General features: G+C 43.5%; 1 long non-coding RNA gene across 1 annotated transcript in view; it reads left to right on the forward strand.

The window, feature by feature from the left end:
• Window positions 1-25,028, forward strand: part of LOC138832534 (uncharacterized) — a 136,416-nt gene that overhangs the window by 5,313 nt on the left and 106,075 nt on the right. The gene's annotated exons all lie outside the window — the stretch shown is intronic.

Here is a 25,028-nt window from a genome sequence, read left to right on the forward strand (position 1 = left end):
ATGTTCCAGGACTGGCCTCGAATACTTGTATTACAAATTACTTAGGTGTTAGCACCCCTTTGCTCCAATCTGCTTTCATTCCTATACATATCCCTAACTTTGGAACTACATTCACTATTCTAGCTAAATTAGAAGCCCATAGCTGTGTTCTATCTGTCTGTCTGTCTGTCTGCCACCTACCTACCTACATACCTACTTACCTACCTACCTACCTACCTACCTGCCTTTCTACCTAGTTTGAGTCCATGACCTGATAAATAAGTGCTATCTAAAGACTCTTGTGTTGTTTTTTCTTAGAATGATGCTTTATTCCCTCACTGTATAGTGAGCGTATATCCTCTTCAATCACACTCCTCAGGAGTTCATCGAAGTGCAATTTAGAAAAAAAAAATCACAGAGCTTCAAATATGTTTCAAAAGACTCCCAGTGGTAATAATGATAAATAATTACATAAAGGATACCTATTAGTCTTCTTGCACCTCTGAGGAGAAGGAATTCTAATTAACTGATGTGTGCACAAAAGAAACAGTCAAGGACAAAGTAAGCAAATTGAAATGGTGAGATGCTCTTTCTGTGGCTGCTCATTTCTTAGAATGCCAAGATTCCTTGTGTGTTACTGACACGCTTAGCAAAGAGGCTCTGTGTTAGACAGAGCTGAAGCTTCCTGAGTGGTGGGAGGAGGCCTCATTTGCTTACAGTAGAGGTGTTTTTCTTGCCCACAACTCCTGATTTTCCACTGCTCTCCTGCTTTCCTCTCTAGAGGTCCATAGAGTCCACTTCTGAATTCCAGATTAGCAAGATTCCCATTCTCCGTCCTAGTCCACACAAGACACCCGTGTGACAGGGTTGGGTGGAAGTCCACTGCTTTACAAAAGACGGAGACCTGCAGGAAGCCAGTGCTGAGGAGGCATTTAGTAGGCTGGGTGTTTATTAGGGCTATTTCCAAGGGATATGATATCTGCAAGGGAGGGGAAGGAGGGGAACTGGACCTCCACCTCATCTCCTGGGTCAGTCAATCTCTGAAACCTATGGGAGTGTCTTGCTTTAGGTTTCAATGCCCTCCTCTAGTTGACTGACCAGATACGGAAGAGCCAGAGCAAGACTTTGGGCCAGGTAGCTCCTGCATCTGACAGCTAAAGCTGTCTCCAGCCTCCAGCAGCCTGGTAGCAGCTAGGGCAACAAGTATGTCCGGGGAAAAAAATCCCATTCATGGGAATCTTCATGGTGCTCATAAACCAAAGCTGCTTTCATGGTCCACTGACCCCCACACCCCTGGGGCTAGTTCTGGGGGCAAAACCCTCACCCTTGGCCCTTTCTAAAAGTGCACATGGCCCCTGGTGAGGCAGCGGTAGCTGCCCGATTTTACAACCTAACAACTTCATCATTTTGCTACATGTACACCCCGGACCCACCCCACTCCCGCCGTGCTCCAGGTATCTCCAGTCTGCTCAGGTGACACTTGGTGCCCCTCTGTGGTGATGATGATAGTCTGATGTGATCCATTGAGGACTCGGTCTCCTCCATCTTGTTTTGTCCATTTGATCCTTCCTGGCACCCATCACAGTAGGATGTATGGTTGGATAACAGGGAGGGGCATGTTCACACTCCCACTTCAGAGCTTCTCTGTAAAGTAAGATCAAGCAGAGGTAAACTGGTCTCAGGATTGAAGTTTTGATGGGAACCCAAGAGGCATGCTCTGCTACGGGACTGCGGATTCTTCCCTGTGTATGCCTCACCTTCCCCTGGGTCCTCCCTCTGTCCATCCAAGGCATGTTTGGGGTGATTAGAAATGACTCAAGTTCAGTTCATCTATCTCTGTGGGCTTCCAGGCTGCTCATCCCATGTGCCACACCTGTGTTCCCTACATCACTTGCTTTTCCTCCAGGTCTGGTGGGAATCCTTCATCACAGAACTGAGCGAACCCTCCTGGAAACCCAAGTTCTGTAGTCAAGGCTATTACCTGACCTAATTTGGGTAGCTAGAAAAGATAATTAATGTTATTACAGGTGTATTGGAAAGGCTGAAGGTTTGAAGGATGTCAGATTCTCTAAGCTACAGAAGCAGTGATAAGCTTATGATAAGGAAGTCTTCGCTAGAGAACACTGCTTATTTGATTCTGTAGTTTTTGTTAGTTTTTAGACCTGAGAACAGGGCTGAATGTGGTCACCCTGTCTCAGCTGTCAACTTGAGAGTCAGACACGAAATGGTGTTCAAACAACAGTCACTGCACAATCCATTCAAGTCAATGATTTGCTGTAATAATTGAAGCTGTTTGCAGCATATCCATTTTTCAAAAAGAGAAGACAGTGAAAAAGAAAAAACAATACCATTCTTTTGGGCATCTGTTTTATTATTATTTTTAAGTGAAATTAAGTGTGATATGAATTGCAAGAATGAAAGAGCCCAGCCACCGCAGGTCCACAACACAAAATTGCTTTTTCTTGTCACTGATTTGTGGCTCTCTAGAACCCAGGACCCGGTCAGACGTGGGGGTGTGCCTGGCTGACATCCAGATGAAGATGGCAGACTCTGACTGCCCGGGTCAGGGAGACACAGTCACTGACTCTTAGGAGAAGCAGACCATTATTTGTCTCCATTTTTATTTCTCTCTTGATTTGTGTAGTTTATTTTTTCCTTCAGACACCGACTTTATGGGCAGAATGATGTAATTTGATTTGGAACAGTGTTATCTATAAACCAGTGAATCTTCAGAAATGGGGAATTGTGGTTTATCTTGCCTTTTCCTTGAAATGAAACAAATCATACATTCCTCCTACCTTTAATAATGCACATGGAAAACAGCAACAGCCTTAGAGCTATTAATTGGATGGCTGAAATATTCATAGTGCTTCAGAAGGAAAAATATTCTTGTGGGTTACTTCAAAACAGTTGTTTTCTAGGGGATTAGAAACATACAATTACACACACACATACACATGCACACACATATGTGTACAAAAATCCCTACTTCCCTCAAGTAATTGTAACCCATTAAGAAAGGTTTTGGGGTAGAATTTGGGTTCTACTTTTGTGCTTTTTTAGAACTAGAATAATAGGCCATGGCTTTTCTTCTCTCAGATGATGGCCACAGAGAACAAATGCGATTGGATGAGTACTTAACCAAGCCATTTATCAGGGTGATGTTTCCACAGGGTTTCTTGTGTGTACAGGGGAACAGATGTTAGGACAGATGTGGACTCATTCCTATTCTTACTCAGCATTAAGAAACCAACTTAATGTTTTCAGAGGAAACATTTTCAGTTGTTAAGAGTTTTCTTCCTCAAAGTACTTGGTGCTATCCTTCAGAATAAAAGTTTTAGGAAGAAGAAGGTATTTAAAGTATGTACATAGGTGTGGTGTTTCCCCAATTGTCCCGACCCACAGGACTTCAAAGGGCAATGAACCTAAGCGAGAAGGAATGAAGGGACCAGAGACATGAAGAATGACAAGACAGGGATTCTGATCAAGCTGCAAATTTTTATTTTTCACACAGAGGTATTTATATGCTTGGAATAAGGAAGCTTTTTCATTGGCCATTAAGGAAGCTTTTTCATTGGCCAAAGCAGCTGCAGGATGTTTGCTTAGGGCAGGGGGAAAGGGTGGTCGTTAGCAGCTGCAGGATGTTTGCTTAGGGCAGGATGAGGGTCGGATTCTGTAAACTCAGCCTCAAGATGTTCCAGTGAGATAGTCAAGCCTATCATGTTGAGAGACTCAACTTTCTGTTGAGACATACATGAGAAAAGCATTTGAACCAAGCCTTCCCTATGAATTCTGGGAATTCAACCAAACTTCAGTCCTTCCCTATGAATTCTGGGAAAGGTCTCCCCTGGAGCCCATCTTCCTCTGCCCCCTCATGGAGAGCACCCTTGGGTGGCTAGTTCTGTATTACCACTAGATATCTACAGGTGTTGATGTAATAGGTGTCTCCATGTTAGACAACGTGACAATGAAAACGGCAGCTGGCCTAGCCCTCACTGGCAGGCTTGCAGAAGCACATGCCAGTTTTACATGGCATACCTTCCTGGCTGTAGAGTCTAGAAGACAATCAGCAGCCCACAGCATGACCCAGCAATGAGCTTCTCAGGCTGAGATGCAACTTCTAAGTGTACAGCTCAAAAAGACCCAAGTCTGTCCTCTGCTTCCTGGTCAGCTAACAGAAGATGCAGGAAAGAAAATAATTCCGGGAGGGTTGAGAGTAGAAAGCAGATTGGATGGTGTTTCCAGCACATCAGAATCAGTTGGCTACTAGTACATAGCAAACTAATGGATAGAAATAAATCAGAAAAAGATGGAGATGGACAAGTTCACAAATGTGAAAATTTGAGGTGTTCCCAAACAATCATGTGTAGTCATTACCTGTCAATGACCAACACATCAAAGTAAGACAAGGAAGAAAAAGGTCAGCTTTGAATGGAGATTTCTTCTTGCCACTGAATTGGAAGGCAGAGCATTGGGTGTGTTTTAAAATAAACCACCAGTAGCCGGGCACCGGTGGCTCATGCCTGTAATCCTAGCTACTCAGGAGGCTGAGATCTGAGGATTGCAGTTCAAAGCCAGCCCGGGCAGGGAAATCCATAAGACTTTTATCTCCAATTAACCACCAGAAAACCAGAAGTGGCACTGTGACTCAAGTGGTAGAGTGCTTGTCTTGAGCTAAAGAGCACAGGGACAGCGCCCAGGCCCAGAGTTCAAGCCCCACGACTGACAGAAAAAAAGAAAAACCACTTGTAACCCCTGCATCAACAGGGGAGTCTCAAATGTTTCCATGTCCAAGGAGAGAAGCCAAGACTCAAATGGCTGTAGACAATTCCACTCACAGGACGTTCTCCAAAAGGGCAAAGCCCAGGAATATAGAACGGGTCAGAGCCAGGAATAAGAAATGGACCAGAGATTGCCAGCCCCCAGAGATGGGAGCAGATATTTACAGGAGCTATTGGCAAATCTGGGGAGAAATGTATTGATTTTGGCATGTGATAGTCACACCTCACAACTGCACAACTGAAAAGGGTAATTTTTGACATTTGTTTACTATAACTCAGAAAATTTGACTTAAAATAAATGAAGGTGAAAGTATAACATTTCCAATAAAGGAAGAACACTAAATTATAACACAATTTGTGCTGCATTGCTAAAAGAAATCTTTCAGGTAGAGGAACAACAACTCGGATGCCAACTCTGATCTACAGGAAGCGGTAGGACATGAAATTGCAAGTGTGTTTGTCTACTTACTTTTTTTTTTAAGTTATAAGACATATGACTAATGTGAGATTTATACTTCATATATGTGCAATATATGTGAAAATATAGTTCAGGGTTATTGAGTTAGAGTGTAGCTTACTTGGAGTAAGTCAATGTTAACTGAAGAATGTTACAATACACATATTTGGATTAAGAGATCAACAATGGGGCTGGGATGTAGCTCAGTGGCAAAGCGCTTGCCTAGCAAGTGCAACGTCCTGGGTTCGATCCCCAGTACCAAAAAAGAAAAGACAAAAAAAATACAGTTAAAAAAAAAGAGATCAACAATGGAGGGGAAGAAAAGACAAAGAAATATAACTAAGATATCAATTGGGGAAATTAAAATGATATATTAAGAACTATTTAACATAAAGGCACTGGTGGCTCACACCTGTAATTCTAGCTACTCAAGAAGCTGAGATCTGAGGAATGCAGTTCAAAGTCAGCCTAGGCAGGAAAGTCTGTGAGACTCTAACCTCCTTTAAACTACTCAGAAAAGGCCAAAAGTGACACTGTGGCTCAAGTGGTAGAGCACTAGCCTTGAGCCAAAGAAGCTCAAGGACAGTGCCTAGTCCCAGAGTTCAAGCCCCAGGACCAGCACCAACAGGAAAAAAAAAAAGAAAAATAGGGGAATAAAGGAGGAAAAAACAAATGGTAAATTGATAGGCATAAGCCCAATCATATAAGTAATCATATTAAATATGAATCCATTAAACACTCTAAAAGACAGACATTATCTGACTGAATAAAAAAATCAGGTTCTACCTTTGTGCTGTTCATAAAAAGATGCATGTTTTTCTTTTAGAAATGCATCTTTTAGAAAGATGCATTTTAAATTCAAATGTACAAACCAGTTGAAAGTAAAGGATAGAAAAAAGTATACCACACAGGAACATCAGAAGGCTCAAATGGTTGTATTAAAATCATGGGGAATAGGCTTTCATATCAAGGACACTACCTGAAACAAGGAAAGAACTTTTATTCTCATACAAGGCTGAATATATCAAGAACAGTTGTAAACACATGCACATCTCACTATGAGCTACAAAACCTCCCAGCACAGCAAACATGGATGCATTTGAGAAGAGAAACAGACAAACTAGCAGTGATAGCTGGGGATTTTGGTGCTCTGTGGGGAGCTGGCAGGACATATTGCAGAAAAATAGCAAGAATATTGGCCACTTCAGCCACATCATCAAGCAGCTAAGTGACACAACAGCACATTACCAGACAACAGAGCGGAGCGTTTTCTCCACAAGCACCTGCAAGCTTGTGGAATATCTGTCTAGGTGGCTGTGTGTTCAGGCACAGCCTAGGTTTAGAAAACTCAAAAATAATGAAATTATACTCGGAGTACTCTCTCATCACAATGTAAGATAGGAGTGAAGAAGGGAGCTGTGGGAATTTCCCCAGCCACGTGGAAATATTAAAATAAGTGAACATGTACAGGTAACAAAATATCTGTAAAAGCCCCATAGTCATGTCAGAAATGAACTCCAGAATCTGGGGTGTCACTGTGGAATAGAGCTAGGGCTCAGAAATGTCTTGGTGAGGCAAATTTTGCTTTTATAGAAGGGCGTACAACCGATAAGGGTGAGATGAGCAAGTACCATGGGCAGGCAGTTCACCCAGGTTTTATCCCAACTCATTTTTGTCCCTCATTCTGATGAATCAGAACTTAGGTTCATATTTTTTGCATGATTGCCCATTTGAAAAGGGGTCAAGAATTTACCCAATCAATCACCCAGGATCAGAGTACAGGACCAAAGCAGGAGCTAGTTAGAAGAACATCCCTTTCTTCATAACAAGATGTGGCCTGATTGAAATAAAGTTTTGTTTTCTGCAGGATTTCATAAGGTTGACTGAAAGGACAAATAGTTTAGCTTGTATATCAATGTAAGGGATGGTGGACTTTCCCCCAAATGGCATTGCTTATGTCAAGAAACACTTCACAAAAAAGATCTTAATTCTTATAGATTTCCTCAGAAAAGATAGTTTAGAAAAGAATTGTATAAAAAGTGATATGAAACGCTAGAGAAAAGTATATCAAAGCCAAGTACACCAAAAGAAAACAAAGCCAGGCACCAGTGGCTCATGCCTACAATAAGATCTGAGGATCTCAGTTCAAAGCCAGCCTGGGCAGGAAAGTCTGTGAGACTCTTATTTCCAATAAACCACTAGAAAACTGGAAGTGGCGCTGTGGCTCAAGAGGTAGAGTGCTCACCTTGAGCTGAAGAGCTGAGGGAAGTGCCCAGGCCCAGAGTTCAAGCCCCACAACTGACAAAAAAAAAAAAAAAAAAAGAAAGAAAAAAAGGAAAGGAAATCAGATGTAAAAATGGCTGAGCAACGGAAAAATCAGTGACATTAAAGCAATCTTTAAAAAATGTTCTTAAGAAAGACTAACCTTGAATTTGTTGATCAAGACAAAGAGAGAAAATGGGTGAATTTATTGCACGTAAATTAACCAAAACACAGAGCTGTTGAACATAAGCACTTGTAATACAATGAAATGAAATGATATAAAATGAAAGGAAGGAAAGTCAAGCAAAACACAACAACAACTATGGTGGTTTTTGATGTGTAGATTTGGCTAAGTTACAGTCCTCAGAAATCCTCAAGCACTGATCCAAAGGGTGAACAAATGCAGCAGTAGTACTCACTAAACAACTCTGTTGAAAATGGACTGTACAACTTGGGCGTGAGGATAGGAGGGAAAAACTGGGAGAGAGGGGAAAGGGGTGACATTGGGCAAAAAGATATATACTCTTTACCTTACTTTTTTTTTTTTTTTGGCTCTTTACTTTCATAACTGCAACCCCTCTACATCACCTTTATAGTAACAATAGAAAACCCCTTTATTAAAAAAGCTCTTGTCCTGCATGGTGGCCTGGCTACTTTATGAGTTTGAGATAAATGTCACAGCCCTTACAGCCATGTCAGCCAATGTCTTGCAAACATTCTAAATGCACCCTTATTTTGCTCATAAACTTACCAGAGTTGTAATTTTGCTTTGATTGATGATATGTTTTCAAGCACAAGGATATTGTTTTCTTCTTTCATTACCATTACCTGTTTTGTTTTTAGAATTGAATGCACGTTGATATTGTCAGATCATGTGTCCTGAATGCTGGCAGAACATGTCCCCGATTTATGCCATAAAGCAAAACCTGACAAACGCTTCCTCTGGTCAGAGGATAAATATTTTCAGCTTTCTGGGCCAATATTCTGTGCCACTGGTCCAAAACAGTCTACCCAACTCTGGCATTGTGGGGAAAAAACATGCAATTTAGTGGCCATGTCTGTGTTCTAAAAAAATTTTAGTTTTACAATTTCAACAGATTTCCTCATTGAAGTTTTTCAACCATATTCATCCTCATTCACCCCTCTGAATTAGCCCTCCACACCCGTCTCCCATCAGAGCCTGTTACACATTTCTGTCATTAATTTTAGCACATACTGATTGTACCAAGGAAGTTCACCATGGTATATCAGATGTGCCTCAATTATATTTTGTTCAGAATAATCCTATTGTCTAAGAGCACTGTCAGCGAGTGTACTAGTTCAGCATTTTAGGATCACAAGCAGCATTCAAAATGCGGGTTCTACCACTTGACAATATTTCATCAATGTAATGAAATGGTGAAAATGTAACAGACTTGTTAGGCATGGAAATAAAGGTAAATTTTGCAAAAAAAAAATTAGTTTTAAAAACAAATGAGCCCCTCTCAGACAACAGTTTGCCCACATTTTGTCTCAAATTCTCTTCATCCAGATACATCCCAGGGTGTTACGCAGGCTGTCTAGTTACTATGTCAATGACTGGGGACACATAGATTAGATTTCAATAAGAATCTTCTCACCTGTTCATTTAAGTCTATTAAAGATGGTGAATGCGGTTGATGATCTGTAAGGTCCCCTGCCTTTGCTTCCTCCCATATGAAAATTCCACTGCAAAATATAGAATATATGTCCAGATGTGTAGAGATTGACTTGTCACTATCAAGTGCAGAACAGTCTGGCATTTGTTATGTGTAAGGGGCATCTACAGATGGATTGTTTACAAAGTTTGGGTCCCTTCCTCATGAATACGTGGGCCTGAGTCAGGTTCCACATACCACACGGAACATGCGATTTACACCCCTCAGGACTCAGTTTGGGGAATAAAGAAATGACTGCAGGAAAAACAGCTCTTTACTGAATTCTAGGAGACTGTGGTATATTTTATTCATTCCGTTTTTCTTGTGGTAACATTTTCCTCATCCATACTAACTTTTTAGACTGCCATCTTAAACTGGAAAATAAAAGGCCTTAAAATATGAAGAAATAATTTTTCCAGGGAAAAATTTATGGAATTGTTTTACAATCCAGACAAACTTGATTATTTAGGTTTCCTACCACAGAAAATGAGAACCAGTGAGGTCTTGTGAAAATACCCAATAGAAATACTGGTGATTAGGAATAACACTATTAAATAACGGTGATTCATCAAGACAATTTAAAATTATGCTCATTGTTCTTTTTTTTTAGAAATTGGAAATCATGCCTTTTATTTTAAGATAATTGACAGCAAAATAGTTCCATTATCTAAATACATTTTGATAAAGATGATTGGTTACCTGGAGATGAATCTGAGAACAGTGTCTATTAAGCCTCAGTGACCAAAGTATTACCCTGGGATACCTGCTTTCTTCCCCTCCCTATACATACATTCTGTTTGCATAGCTCATGGTGGATTTCTGGCTTTAGAACCAAGGAAGCATATTTTCTAATAAGTTAGCAGGTGTTTTTAGGTCTTCTTTAGGAAAGCACCTCCGGCAGTGGGTGGATTCTGAAAAGCTCAGAATCATGGATTAGTCTTTTCTCCTGTTTTCAGAGTTCCAACCAGAATAAATAAGGCCTTTGTTCAGGAAAACAGAACACGAATAATAAATGTGAATAGGAATAATTAGCCTTGATGTGATTAAACTGTGTCTGCCAAGGTAACGAGTGAGAGGCAATTTGTGATTCATGCTGGGAAACCTGGCACAGGTTACCAGCCACAGGCCAAGGTGCTGTTTTGTTGAAAAGGGCAAATCCAGGCCTACTCTGCAATGGGACACCAGCCCTGCACTTTCCTAAAAGTGATTCCCTCCCTCCCTCCTTCCCTCCCTCCCTCCCTCCCTCCCTCCCTCCCTCTCTCCCTCCTTCCCTTTTCTTTTCCCTCTTACCCTTTCCCTTTCCCTCCCTCCCTCCCTCCCTTTCCTTCCTTCCTCCCTCCCTCCCTTTCCTTCCTTCCTTCCTTCCTTCCTTCCTTCCTTCCTTTCTCCCCATCTTCTCTACTTCCTCTTTTACTCCTTCCTTTTTCTCTTTCCTCCTTCCTTTTTCTCTTCCCTCCCCACCTGACTCCATGAGTCAACATCTTCTCTTCCTCAAGATACTTTTCTCAGGCATTTTAAATGTCACAGTAAGAAAAAGCTAACTAACAACCTAGAAAATATGCTGGCATCATGTGATTGAAGATGACTTTGTTGGTCATCAAATGTTGGTGAGAACAGAGTCTCTGGGCTTGGGCAGATGTATGATGACACGTGTCCCCATGTCCACTGTCCCCCAACTCCTCTACCTTGTGCCCTCTGGTCACCTCTGTGCTTCTCAACCCTACCCCCTGCTAACCCCTGATCATTTACTGTTGCCTTATTCTGCTTTTTCCAGCATTTCAGAGTTGAAACCACACAGTATGTAGGCTTTCCAGGTTCTTTCACGTCCTCTATGGCTTCCAGTGACTGGATACTTCATTTCCTTCCATCACCAAGTGTTTCCTTGGGTGAATGGACCACGATTTCCTTATTCATCCATCTACTAAAAGACATCTTGGTGGATTCCAGGTTTTGTCAATTGTGCTGTGATATTCATTTGCAGTTTTTTTTTGTGGATGTCAATTTTCAGCTCACATGGCTAACAGCCAAGGTGCATAATTGCTGCATCATGTGGCGAGCGTGTTTAGTTTGGGAAGAAATCACATAGTAGCTGCGCCATTCTTATTCCTGGGTGAATTGTCTTCTCATTCTCTTCATCAGCAGAGTAGATTCTTCACTTTGATTGTCCAATTGATCAATTTGGTCTTTTATTCTTCATGTTTGAATTGTGTGAGGTAGGACATTTTTTCCTTATCCACGATTGCAAAGGTTTGTTTTGATTTTTCCAGAAGTTTTAAGTTATAGGTTTTCCATGCAGGTCTAAGATCCATGTGGAGTTCATTTTTGTCTACAGTGAAAGGATATAGGTAGTGTTTGTTTTCCATATTTTGTACATGGATAACAAATTAACTGTTCTAGTATTGTTTGCTGAAAAGACTGTTTTCTTCACTGAATAGCCTTTGTACTTTTGTGAAGAGTCTACTTCTGAGTGTTGCTCTGTCCCCTGGCGTTATCTGTCTTTGTATATAAACACACACCATTTTGATTACTGCAATGTGCAGTCTTGAAATCAAGTAATATTATGCTTCCAACTCTGTTCTTTTGCAGGTTGGTTTGGCTATTCTCAGCTATGTGCAGATTACTTACAGAATCATATCTATGTTAATTATATGAATTTCCATATTAATTATAGACCTTCAATATTAATTATAGAATCCTTCTGACCATTATTTTAAATTAAATTTTTACTTGTTATAAAGGTGATATTCAAAGGGCTTTCCATTTCATGTCAGTGCATTTCTTTTTGGACAGTATCACCCATTCCTTTGCTTTCGCTCAGTTCTCCCCTCCCCCCCCCCCCGTTCTTACCCACAAGTTGTATAGTTCATTTTCCAGAGTCTATGGAATAGCACTGCTGCATCTGTTCACCCTGTCTTTTCTGTGTGCTCCCCACTGGCTGTCTAAGACAGATAAATGAACAAACAAGACAAAAAGAAAAGAAAAAGAGAACTCTTGTTTCCATGTCCTGGAGTTCACATGGACAAATATATGCTCAGAGGCTCGGAGGCGTTGCGCCTTTGTGTTCCTCCCCTAAGAGTACCCTTCTTTAGCCTCACTGTGTGTGAATGCTCAGAGTCCTGCACAATTTATTATGTCCTAGTGTATTTTAGATTTAGCTTCTGCATGTGAGAGAAAACATGTGCCATTTGTCTCGCTGAGCTTGTGTGGCTTACCTCACTTGACATGATTGGTTCTAGGTCCATCCATTTCCCCACAAATGACAGTATTCTTTCTCATGTCTGTGTAACATTCCATTGTGTGTAAGCGCCACCATTTTTGGACCCACTCATCATTTCAGCCCAGGTGTATGCACCTGGGCTGAAAAAACACTGTCTCGGATTTTGATTTTGATTATATTGATTCTGTATTTGACTTGCTATAGTTAAGAAACATTTACCTGCTTGTGAATGAGGGACGTCGGTCCATAGTTTTCTTTTTCCAGTTGTTTTCTAAAGTTGCCTCCATCTTTGGGGGGAGAAGAAGATTCAGTTTTCATAAGAAATGGGGAATGAGATGGTAACTCTTTTCCTTGGTGTGCACATTTTCTCCTAATTCTTTCTGGTTCTCTTGGCCCTAAGTCCCCCAACCATTTTACCTGAATGCCTTCTCTGAGACTTTTTTCCCAGTCCTGTGGCTTGAACTCAGGGCCTGGGCACTGTCCTGAGCCTCTTTTTCTCAAGGCTAGCACGCTATCACTTGAGTACCATTTCTGGCTTTTTCTGTGCATGTGGTACTGAGGAATCAAACCCAGGGCTTTATGCATGCTAGGCATGCACTCTACCACTAAGCCACATTCCCAGCCCAATTCTCGAAGACTTTTTAATGCAAACTTTCAGCTGTTCATTCCCATCTCCCTCTTTTAAAAATCAGGGCATTGCACAGGTTCTGTACCACCTGAGATACCCCTTCAGTCCTGCTTTACTACTGTTATTTTTAGGCTAGGATCTTGCTTTCTGCATGGTAGGTGTGATTTACTTGCACTTAGCCTTCTGCTTTCTGGGATTGCCAGGCCTGAGCTGTGGCATCTCACTCTTCTCAGTGGAGATGTAATCTTGCAGATATTTCTGCCACCACTGGTCTGGTGCCACCAGCCGCTCAAGCTCAGCTCTCCATGTAGCTCAGAGTGATAGTTATGGTTTGAGAAGAGACTCTCACAAATGTTTTATTGTCCTGACTGGCCTCAAACCCAAATCCTCTCACTCTTACTTTCCTAAGTAGATAAGATGACAGTCATGAGTGGCCCAGATCCTGGCTCATGTCTTTTCCTTCAATCCACAGTCTGATATCTAGTCTTGATTGCCTCGTCTTGGTTCACTGAGGGTCTCTGACAGAACTCATATGTGTCCTGGTAACTCTGGCACATTCTCGTTCTAATCACCAGGGAGAACACAGCTCCTTCAGACTGGAATCCAGTATTCTTGGGAATTGAGAATGATTTTTTGTTGGTCTGGTCCTGGGGGGGCTTGAACTCAGGGTTTGGGTGTTGTCTCTGAGCATTTTTGCTCCAGGCTAGCACTCTACCACGCGAGCCACACCTCCACTTTCAGCTTCTTGGAAGTTAATTGGAGGTAAGAATGTCACAGATTTTCTTGCCTGGGTTGGATTTGCCCTCCTCGGATCTCAGCCTCTTGTGTAGCTAGGATGATAGGTGTGAGCCACCAGTGCCTTGTGAGATTTTTTGTTAATGCAAAACAGCTGGCAGGAACGGCAGCTCATCTTGTCGTCCTGTCTACCTAATGTACGGCGGGTACTGAATCCGCTTTCCCTGGTGAGCGAAGCCTCCTCTGTCTTCATCTTCAGTGGATCCCTTTCCCAGGGCTCCTGCTTTTGATCAGCAACAAGCCTCAGGCAGCCAGTGACTGAGAAGACTATTCGGCTTGGTTGTTTTATAATCCAGAAGTTCTCATATTTTAATGGCCATCCGAATCCCCTGGAAAGCTCATTAGGACACACATCTCTGGGTCTACTACAGAGTTTTTAATTGATTAGGTTCAGAGTGAGGTCTCACTAGCGAAGAAAGAGGAGGCTGGAGAACAGTCTCACTCCTGAGATCATCTCCTGGAACAAGGAAGGACCTTCAAGGAGCCTCGTCTCCCACAGGTGAGCCTGTGTGGCAGTGTCCTGGTCACCACGGCTACCGGGGGCTTTCTCCTCCTTTGTGACAGCATAATGAGAAAAGCCTCCTGCTAGGGAGTGGCCACACCCAGGGCAGAGCAGCCCTCTTCAGAGGGGTGGCCAGGTGGGCATTCACAGCCTGTGCCAGCACATTACAAATGAAATGTAAGCATTACACTGGCAGGGATTAGCTGGGCACCGGTGGCTTGCGTCTATAATCCTACCTACTCAGGAGGCTGAGATCTGAGGATCATGGTTCAGAGCCAGCTCAGGTAGTAAAGTCTGTGAGACTCTTATCTCCAATTAACCACCAGAAAAACCGGAAGTGGTGCTGAGGCTCAAAGTGGTAGAGTGCTCGCTTTAAGCAAAAAAAGCTTGGGGACAGCGCCCAAGCTTTGAGTTTGAGCCCATGACAGACAAAAAACAAACAAAAAAAGCTTGCAGGCTTTGTGTTCCTCTGCCGCCTCTTTGTTGGCAGGTGATATAAGGAAGGGGAAGGCTTCTGCCTCCTCCCATCGCCTGCTGGTCATGGCTGCCAGGGAGGAAACCGTGGGCTTGGGAGAAAGCTGCCCTCTCTCCCCCAGCATGCATCAGCATAGTTCCAGTCTGTCTGTGTCTTGCAGCAACCACTGAGTCAGGCCAAACAAAGGCCCCCCCTCCCCTGCCCACCCCCATGCGGGGGTTACCGAGGTCGCTGGGCTGGGCTCGGGGCTCAGGCTCCACTCCTCCAGAGTGCAGGTGTCATCTACTTCTGCTTGTATAACCAGGCTACCAAATTCTCTCTTGCCTATGAGCTGCAGAAGTCTCTCAAAGGAGACATTTGGTTGTAGGAAAGAATCAGAGAAAATTCATTTTACTGCAACTGTGGAAGTGATCTGAGCCCCTGGGCTGGCTCGCCTTGCGTTCTTTTCATTTCTATCCCATTTAATGGAAGCAATGTTCGGTGGATGTCTCCCGCCTTCTGGACGCTGTGCTTTCGAGTTAATAATAACAACCAAAGGCTCAAGACTAAACGCAGAACAGATAGCTCACAATCCAGTCAGAGAACTGGACATGAGCAGAGAATTTTAATCTGATATGAGAGAACTTCGGGAGAAGTACGGCCTGGGCCATCTGGGAGAGGATTCAAGGTCATTTCACAGTGCGCATGAGATATTAACAGAAAAACAGGGAAGCCTAAGTGAACGCACGGAGGCACGTGCCTGTGTGTGCACCAGTCCACGCGTGTCCAAACTCAGGTTGGACAGGCAATTGTTTGTGTGTGCTGGTGGGTGTGTGGACACACCTACAACCACCTCAGTTTAATTGTGGTCATATGTGTGTTCCCAGGTGCATGTATGCATGAGTATCTGCCTTTGTGCATGTGTTTGCATGTAGGTGAACATGTGTACCTGCATGTATCCGAGCATGCGTGTATCTGTGGCTGAATTAGCAAATAGAGGCGGGGCGGGATTGTAAGCTGTGGATTTCTGAGTGGTCCAGGGTAAGGATCACAGGAACGTGATAATGGAACCAATGGTGGCGGGCCTTGAAATGAGGCGGCTGAGGCGACTGGGTCATGTTTGCTCTCCAGTGATATGAGGCAGATTCTCCACCAACTGAGAGCTTTCTTCCTGCTGGTGACCTGGGGGTGCCTTCATCTCACCTTGGCATGTGGCTATGACTAATTTATCCATAGTCCACCTTTCCAAGGTGAGCAGATGACTCCAAGAGAGCTCATTACTGCCTCCTGCCTCCCACGCTCCCTTACCTATTGGAAAGATTGAAGGAAATCACTCAAAATCGATGGAGATTGTGATTTTTTAAAAATCATATATTGGTATAACACATTTCAACCAAACATTACTTTGTTTAGGAATACTCCATGCAGTGGTTGGGATATACTCATGCTAAAAAACAATTTCTTATTTACTTGAATTTGAATCTACCTGTCTTTCCTCAGCATTAGTTCTCTGTCACTGTCTAACTTCCCATTGAAGATTCTTATATTGCACCAGGCTATGCTGAGAGTGATGTGAGAATTAGACAAATCAGCAGCCAATGGCTTGCTATGAGGCCTTGGAATACACCCTTTACCCTCTCTGGCCACTGCAGTTCCTTCATCTTTAGTATGGATGCCATTTCTGGTAACTTCAGCTCTGATCTTTTCTGAGGAGAATAACGGGCCTACTTTTCCACTTTCCTGCTCTTTTTTTTTCTTCTAAGTGACAAGTTGGTAATTTATGGTAGGCTCCCCCAAAGAACTGAACAAATGAAGTGAATGTATATATTTATTTCTGAGCAAAACTTTTCTGTTGCTGGGAGAAATCCTACCCATCCTAGCTAAAATAACATTCTGCGTTGGCAGGAAAATAACTGTGTTGAAAATTGTTAGTGCTGTCTCCTTCGCCCCTGACAGGCTCTGTGCAGAGGCAAGGAGCCGCCTCTCTCAGAAGACAGGATGGCCAAGGGCTAGGTCTGAGCCGTAAATCACAAACAAGCTGTCTCCGCATGACAGGTTGCAGCGCTGTGCTCCCACAAAGTTGTCCCCTGGGCACAGGGAGCTAGTATTAGGCCTGCAGCACCTGGAGATTCAGAATGGCAGTGGAACAATTGGATGTCCACTTCCAGCAGAGGCGCAGAGCAAGGCTGTGAGGTAGTAGTCACACGTGTTATGGGGTTGTTGACCTCAGAGTGGAGCCTGTGCTTCTTGTGGAGCCCCATGGGGGGTACCCAACCGAGACACAGCTTTACCCAACCCCTCCCCCCCCCAGCTTTCGCAGAAGTTGGCCTTGGGTGGAAGGATGGAGCAGAGGAGGACACAGGGGAGGAGGTGGATGCTGTCCATATTTGCCTCAACCAAGTTCTCTTCAGACACCAGTGCTGACTTCCTTGGGTTGTGACATTTTGAGCGGGATCCCCACCTCCATGGGGGGATAGTTCTCAGACACGGTGGTGCTTCCAGAGTACCAGGCTTTTCACATGGAGAAAACCCACGCCACCCCCGACAGTGGGGTCCCAGCTACGGGTCTTGTGTTTCCTGCCTTGGAACCTACTTCCAACCAGGCCTTGGAAGCCACAGGATGCCTGTCCTGCGGTGCTGTGCAAATGTCTCTGTGAGGTCTGCTTTCTCGCTGATCTTGGGTGACAGTGGAAGGAGAAAACAAGTGGGTTCTACTTTTATTTTGATGCAGCACAATTAACAAAGTTCTCTTCTATGTTGTTGTCTCCCCCTCCCTTTCCCCCCCTCGCCCCCCCCGCCCCCCCACGCAGGGGGGCAAAACATCTTTAACTTACTCAAATCTCCAAAGATTTTTTTGATCATGAATGTGGTTCTGAAATTATTTGGAGCTGGTTTGGGGTTTTGCATGTGGATGTTCAGTTGTCCCAGCACTATTTGGTAAGATCATTGTTGTGTTTTCAGTCTGAAACAGTCTCTAACACTTTGTCAGAGAGCAGTGGTCCCTTCCATGTGGGTCTAAGCCTGGACCCTGTGTTCTGTAGTTTTACTGACTATATCTAACTCTTCATGAATACCATACTTTTTAGTAATTTTTTTCTTTTTGTGGGTTGTGGGGATTGGGCCTGGGTGCTGTCCCTGAGCTTTTTTGCTGAAGGTGAACGCTCTACCACTTTGAGCCACAGCACTACTTCCAGGTTTTGAGCGGTTAATTGGAGATAAGAGTCTTACAGGGACTTTCCTACCTGGGCTAGCTTTGAACTGTGATCCTCAGATCTCAGCCTCCTGAGTAGCTGGAATTACAGGTATGAACCACCAGTGCCTGGCTTGTTTTAATAATTCTTTTTTTGGGGGGGGTCCAGTCATGGGCCTGAACTCTGGGCCTGGGTGCTCTCCCTCAGCTCTTCAGCTCAAGGCTAGCACTCTACCACTTGAGCCACAGCACCACTTCCAGCTTTTTTCTTTTTGCTTATGTGGTGCTGAGGAATCGAACCCAGGGCCTTATGCATGCAAGGCAAGCGCTCTACCACTGAGTCACCTTCCCAGCCCTGTTTTAAGAATTCTTTAATCAGGTAGTGCAAGCCTTCTTAGCAAGGAAACAAGGCTCTAGATCTAGACAGGGTTGAATAGTATCTGGCCCACCTAGCATCTGGCGATGTTCACAACAAAACACCAAACTCCAGCTTACATTTGAAGGAACGGTTTCCCAAGAGTATCAGTGGAAGTCGGCTCATCTCTATGATGGAGAAGAATCTAGAACCCACCTGTATAGGGTGGCTTTTCTATGGTAAAATTTCTGTTGGGTTTATGAACAGTGGGGGAGGGAAGGGATAGTAGGAACAAAACAAAGGAGGGGGTAACAAAGTTCAACAAGAAACATTCATTACTCATGTAACTGTAACCCCTCTGTACAACGTCTTTACAATAAAATAGTTATATAAAAATGGCAGAGGCTGATTTTATTGAGGGGGCTGCATAGCAGTGACTCACTCAGGGCTACGCTTAGGAGTCAAGAGGAAGTGCAGATGTGGAGAGAAACTGTCTGCCTCTGAGGGGGAGCTGTAAGGATGAAGAGACAAGTTAGGGAATGTACTTGGCACCAGATGCGGCCTCCATAAAGATTCAAATCGTGTCTTCCATCATTAAGTTCATTTAGACACACCCTGCAAGAACCAACCATAGATGAAAGGCCTTCGGTGGGATGCTCAGTGTTTGGAAATGATAACCAGATATGTTGAGGGTGCCTGTTCTTTTATGTGTGTGTGTGTGTGTATGCACGCATGTGCGTGCGTACACATGCATGAGCCATCACTGAGTCTTGAGCTCAGGGCCTTGAGCTCTTGCTTGGCTTTTTTAGCCACATTTCTAGTTCTGGAGGTTTGCTAGTTACTGGAGATAAAGAATCTCATGGACTTTCCTGCCTGGGCTGGCTTCAAACCACACTCCTCAGATCTCAGCATCTTGAGCAGGATTACAAGTGTGAGCCAGCAACATCTGACCAGAGCACTTTCCATTTCATCTATAAAGGTTTGGTATGGCAGGGACTTTGAGAAGGAGCCTCATTGGCTGCCCTGTCCAGTCCCACGTAATAAAACAACTCAGAGACAGCCTGGAAGGAAGAGGGTGCTTTGGGGACCTGTTAAAAGTGACTATAATTTGGCCGACTCAAGCTGAAAAACAAGAGCAAAGAAACAAGCTGCTTTGTTCTGGGAAACCAAGAAAAAAAAAATATATATCACCAACAAAACAAGCCCACTGACACATCTAAACCAGGAGTGTGTTTATTTAGCCCTCTGAAATGTCTTAATATGGGGCTGGATGTTCTGTTTTATAAAATTGTAATGACAAATAACTTGTGTTTGCAACAGTTATAAAATTGCTCTATATTTATTTGGGAATTAGATGGTATTAAGTGGAGAGTGGAGTGGTGAATAATTAACCTGAGACTGTTGTTCCTGATGAAAACCCACTGTGCCCAGGTAAGCCCGAGCTCTCGAAACTGTGGAGGTGAACATTTAGACACTTACTGACAGAAGCAGTCAGAGTGTTGAGGAACAAAGCAGTAGAACCAGTTGTGAAAAGTTGGGTCAGGTATGTTGGTATGCACCTCTAATCCCATCTATTCAGGATGTGGAGATGGGAGAATCACTGTCCAAAGTCAGACCCCGGGCAAAAGCACAAAACCTTCTGTGAAAACTAAAGCCCAAATGGGCTGCAGCTGTGGCGCAAGTGGTAGAATGCCAGCTTAGCAAACAATAGCCCCTGAGTTCAAACTTCATTACCACCAAACATAAAAACAAAATTAAAACAAAAGATGGAAAATATTCTGATCCCTGTAGGTGGGAGTGTTGAGTAGAAATAATCACGGTAAGTTTGTTTCCTGTACAGTAGGACCATTGGCTCTGCCACTTCCCTAGATCCTACTCTCCAGCTGCTGCTTCATCCGCCATGCTTGGTCCTTGCACCTGGTCATCCATCCTCCTCCCTGGGAGAGCTGGAGGAGGATGGGCCAGGAAGACACAAACCTGGTTTATTGTCACATGGGTATCTGAGAAGAGCCACAGGAGGCAGAAATGAAAATGCCTGAAGGAAGCTTGGCTTCACCCTCCCTGTTCTCTCCTCTTCCCATTCAAATGAGAATCTTGTCCTTTTAAAATGCTGATTTCTTTCTCCTCTCTGGAATTGTCTTATGTAATTCTCAGCTAGTGAAGTAGCTGAACTTAATTTGATGGCATGAAAAGCAATGTGCCTTTGTTTTCTTAGGAAGAACTAATGTTTGCCATTTCTTATTTATGAACACAATAAACCAGACTCTACTGGGGAGAGAAGAGCAGCAGATGTACTGAGAAAAGGACATAATATTTATAACGCTGTGAGTGAAACATTCAAAATGGGCCAATTAAAGCCATCCCTCAGCACAAGGGACATATGCGTGGCTACAAACTTGTGTGCACGTGTTCCCACCTCTTCTATGCGATTGCTCTGAGTACCGAGCTTGAGGCAACCAGATTTAGATTTGAAGCTTCTGTTGTTAAGGAATTGTCATGTACTCATCCATGGAAAGAAGCAAGCAAGCAACTGGCACCACTTCTCAATTCTGGAGGTTTTGAAATTAAAATATATATATATATATATATATATATATATATATATATATATATATATATATATATATATATATATATATATGCTGCTCTCTACCTGTCTCAGGGGGTTCTTAAAGAAGATACTTCACTGCTCTCCCGTAAAATGCAGTGTGCTGCAGCATGAGGTCCTCTCCTAGGTACGTCCTAAGAGCAAAGAACACATGTGTCTGCAAAAGGCTTTCCCAAGGACTGCACAGGCCACACCCACCCAGTAGTCCCCACCACCAGTCTGGTTAAAGGGATTTGGGTATTCATGCAATAGAAAATTAACAATAAGAAGGCACCAATTGCTAAAAAAGGAAGATGAGGTTGAATCTTAAAAATTAAAAGAGTCCAGGTGCCAGTGGCTCACACCTATAATCCTAGCTACTTAGGAGGCTGAGATCTCAGGATTGCAGTTTGAAGTCAGCCCAGGCAGGAAAGTCCTTGAGACTCCTATCTCCAATACAGTCAGAAAATTTCACAAGTGGTACTGCCTCTCAAGTGGTAGAGTAGTGAGCCTTAAGCACAAGGAGGCCCAAGGACAGCACTCAGGCCTAGAGTTCAAGCCTGAGGACTAGCAAAAAATAATATGTAAGGAAAGCACACATATGTCAAATAAGGAACAAATCTGGACTCTGCAGAGATTTTGTTCAAGAGGATTATTGTGAGTAGCCACTGAAATAGGGAGAAAGTGCTGACTGAAATGTGCGTACATGTCTTCAGGGTGAGGTAAACTGGGTTTCTGTGGTGGGTTTTTTTTTTAAGTGTAAAGATGCTGTACAGAAGGGTACAGTTACACAAGCAAGGTAATGAGTATATTTTTTTTTTTTGTCAGTTGTGGGGCCTGAACTCTGAGCCTGGACACTGTCCCTCAGCTCTTCAGCTCAAGGCTAGTGCTCTACCACTTGAGCCATAGCACCACTTCCAGCTTTTTCTGCTTATGTGGTGCCAAGAGGAATTGAACCCAGGGCCTCATGCATGTGAGGTTAGCACTCTACCACTGAGCCACCTTCCCAGCCCCAATGAGTACATTTCTTGTGGAGCATTGTTACCCCCTCCTTTGTTTATCTCCTACTATCCCTTCCCTCCCCCATCTCCCCCACTCCTCCCTCCACACCTGAAGTTGTAAAGTTCATTTCCAACATAGTATCTTGTGAGTCTCATTGTTGCAAATGGGTTGTCCTGTGTCTTTGTTTCAGCATTCTGTTATTTCCCTTCCCCTCCCCAAATTAGATAAATGTGTATACAAGATACAGGGTACCAAGTAAATACAGTGCCCACAGGGGCTGAGCAGATCCTGGTGGGGAGAAGAGGGGAGAGGAGAGGTGGGGAGCTGGCAGGCAATAGAAAGGAGAATACTGTACCTGGGATTTAGCTTATTTTTCTGGAGGCATTGTCTCTGAGCTTTAGTTGGCATTAGCCAAATCTGAATCCTCAGTTAACAAGATTTTTTTTCTGTTTGATCAGAGTAGGTAACAAGTTCAGGTAATGATGTATGGGCTGCACAACGAGGTGGCGGGAGTGTGGGTCTGGCCTTTCACCAGCAAGGCACGCAGGGGCTGTGGGTAAGTCCTGTGGGGAGGAGGTGTGGGCTGTGGAGAGACATCCCTACACCATTTGATCTATTCCAGGGACCTAGAGCTCAGCCCAAAGTCAACCTGGATGCCTGAAAGAGCATGTTGCTCTATTTAGTTAAGATGTATCTATTTATGATGATTTTTAAAGTTATTTCCCCCCCCCCAGTTGTACAAGGGGGTTACAATTCCAACATGTCATTTTATGAGTACAATGTATCTTGATCAATGTTGTCCCTTTCATCATTTTCCCCATCTTTGCCAACTCCACCCTCTCCCCTCAATTCTTTAAAACTAAAATCAGGATGGAAGGTACAGGGGCTGCGTGGGACAGTGGTGGAGGAGGAGGGGCCCCACAGGGGAACTCTTGGGGTAACAGGAATGCTTAGCATCTTAACTGCGCTTGTCTTAGTCCACTCAGACAGCCGTAAGAAAATGCCAGAGTCCGGGTGGCTTAGAGACAATAGGCATTTATTGCTCATGGTTCTGGAGTCCTGGCAGCCCAAGGCCAAGGTGCTTCCAGGATGAATGTCTGGTGTGGGTTTATTTCTGCTTCACAGAGAGCATCTTTCTGCTGTGTTATCATCGAGTAGAAGGGGTATTGGAACCTTTTTGTCAGGAAATGATTCCCATTCATGGAGCCCCATCCTTATAACCTTAGCTACCGTTCAGTGGCCACACCTCCCCAAACACCACAGCATCAGGGGGAGGATTTCAACCCCTGAGTCTAAAACCTATGGGACGAAAGCATTCTGATCTCACAGTGGTGATGGTTACAGACCCTTTCCCAAATTCATGGACAGACACTTAAAACAGGCACATTGTATGGCATGCAAACTATCCTTCAATAAAACTGATTATACCACACACCAGCACTTACAGCGGCCCTGAGATTAATGTAGAAACTGGGCAGATAGGAGGTTGCAAACCTTACATCCATCACTTGTGAGCTATGAGATAGATATCTGACAAATACTCCTCCTTACTAATTGTCATTTTATCCATGATCTTTGACCTTTAAAGGCATGTGTATAGAGAGAGCTCAGTAATAGTACTCCTTATAGTTTTACATTTGGGAACATCTCTGGGGCAGTGGACAGAGGTGAGATTTTAAGGTTGAATGGATGAGCTTGTGGTTCCTTAGTTTCAGTGTCTTCAAAATATACCCACAACATCTCACAGAGTGTATAATGAATGAAATACTTTGCATACTGTACAGTGGGTGACTTAATGCAGGAGGGTCACAAAACCCGATGTGAAGCTGGGTTCAAAACTCTGTGTTCTCACAGGCATGAAGATCTGGGTCATATAGTCTTTTCTTCTTTATGTGTCTGGCTTTTCTGATTTCTTTTTCATGAAGAAACTGTATTGTTCTTACAATAAAGAAGAAAGTACAGTGTTTGTGATTTCAGGAAGAGGTACTGTAGGTCTAGAGAAGATACTTTGATATCTCCTTGAGACATGCCTATAATTCATGGTGGTGATGCAATTTATTTTCTAAGGAAGTGAAAGAGCTATCCTTAATTATCCAGTAACAACTGACAAGACCGTATGGGAGGGAACTGGAGATAAAAGATATGTAGGCTGGTGACCATTCGCAAATTCCTCTTTGAAAATGAATACTGCAGTCCCTGAAGGTGATTTAGAAACACACCTGACATCATCAGACGATCTCTAGGGTAAACAAGCAGGATTCCTCCTTGACTTTGGAGCTCAGAGTTCAGAGGCACCTTATGAAGCAAAAATCTCTGTGTGTATGCATACACAGTGTAGTTTGAATCTGGTGTCCCTCAGAGCCAGGCATGGTGGTGTACACCTGGAATCTCAGCACTTAGGAGGGTGAACCAAGAGGATTATGAATTCAAGGCCAGTCTGAGCTGTAGGGCAGGCAGAGGCCTGCCTGGGGATCCTGCCTCAAAAGCAGTCCTGTGGCACTATGGGCAAGTGGTGTAGTTAGGTTAGGGGGGTGAGGTCTGATGGAGGTTTTCGGTTACTGGGGTGGGCTCTTCAAGGGTGGTGTGGGATGCCATTCCCTTTTGCGTCTTCTCTGCAGCTCCTCCTCCTCTTCATGTCCCCACCATGGCATGACCCTGACCTTGACTCAGGCCCAGAAGCAACAGGGCCAGCTCATCACTGAAACTTAGGCAACTCTGAGCCAGAATAAATGTTTCCTCTGTTTAGGTTAATTATCTCAGGTATTTTGCTACAGTAACAGAAGCTGATGAACACAGTGTGCATCCGAAGGGAGAGAATATATGATAAAGTGCAAATTCAAGTTGAGAAATTTGAGGAAAGGGTGTATGGGAGCAGAAGAGTAGGGGAAGTTATGTTTTTTAAGGAAATGTTTATAAATCTTGGGTCAGGTATTTTGCAGAAGGCTAGAGCTGCGTGCTTTTTGTTTTGTTTTTGTTCATTCTTCATGGAAATTTTGACACCAGCTGCACCTATATAAATCTGTGGATTTACTTGGAGAAAACATTCCACATAGACTTTTTACAAAAGCATCTTTGAACAATTAACTACACTTAAAAAATGAATGATAGGAGTTGTTAAAGAAAAAGGGTCCTGTCCTGGATGT

The sequence above is a fragment of the Dipodomys merriami genome, unplaced genomic scaffold (assembly GCF_024711535.1).
Source record: "Dipodomys merriami isolate MVZ:Mamm:240054 unplaced genomic scaffold, mDipMer1.0.p SCAF_2, whole genome shotgun sequence".
Taxonomy (NCBI): domain Eukaryota; kingdom Metazoa; phylum Chordata; class Mammalia; order Rodentia; family Heteromyidae; genus Dipodomys; species Dipodomys merriami.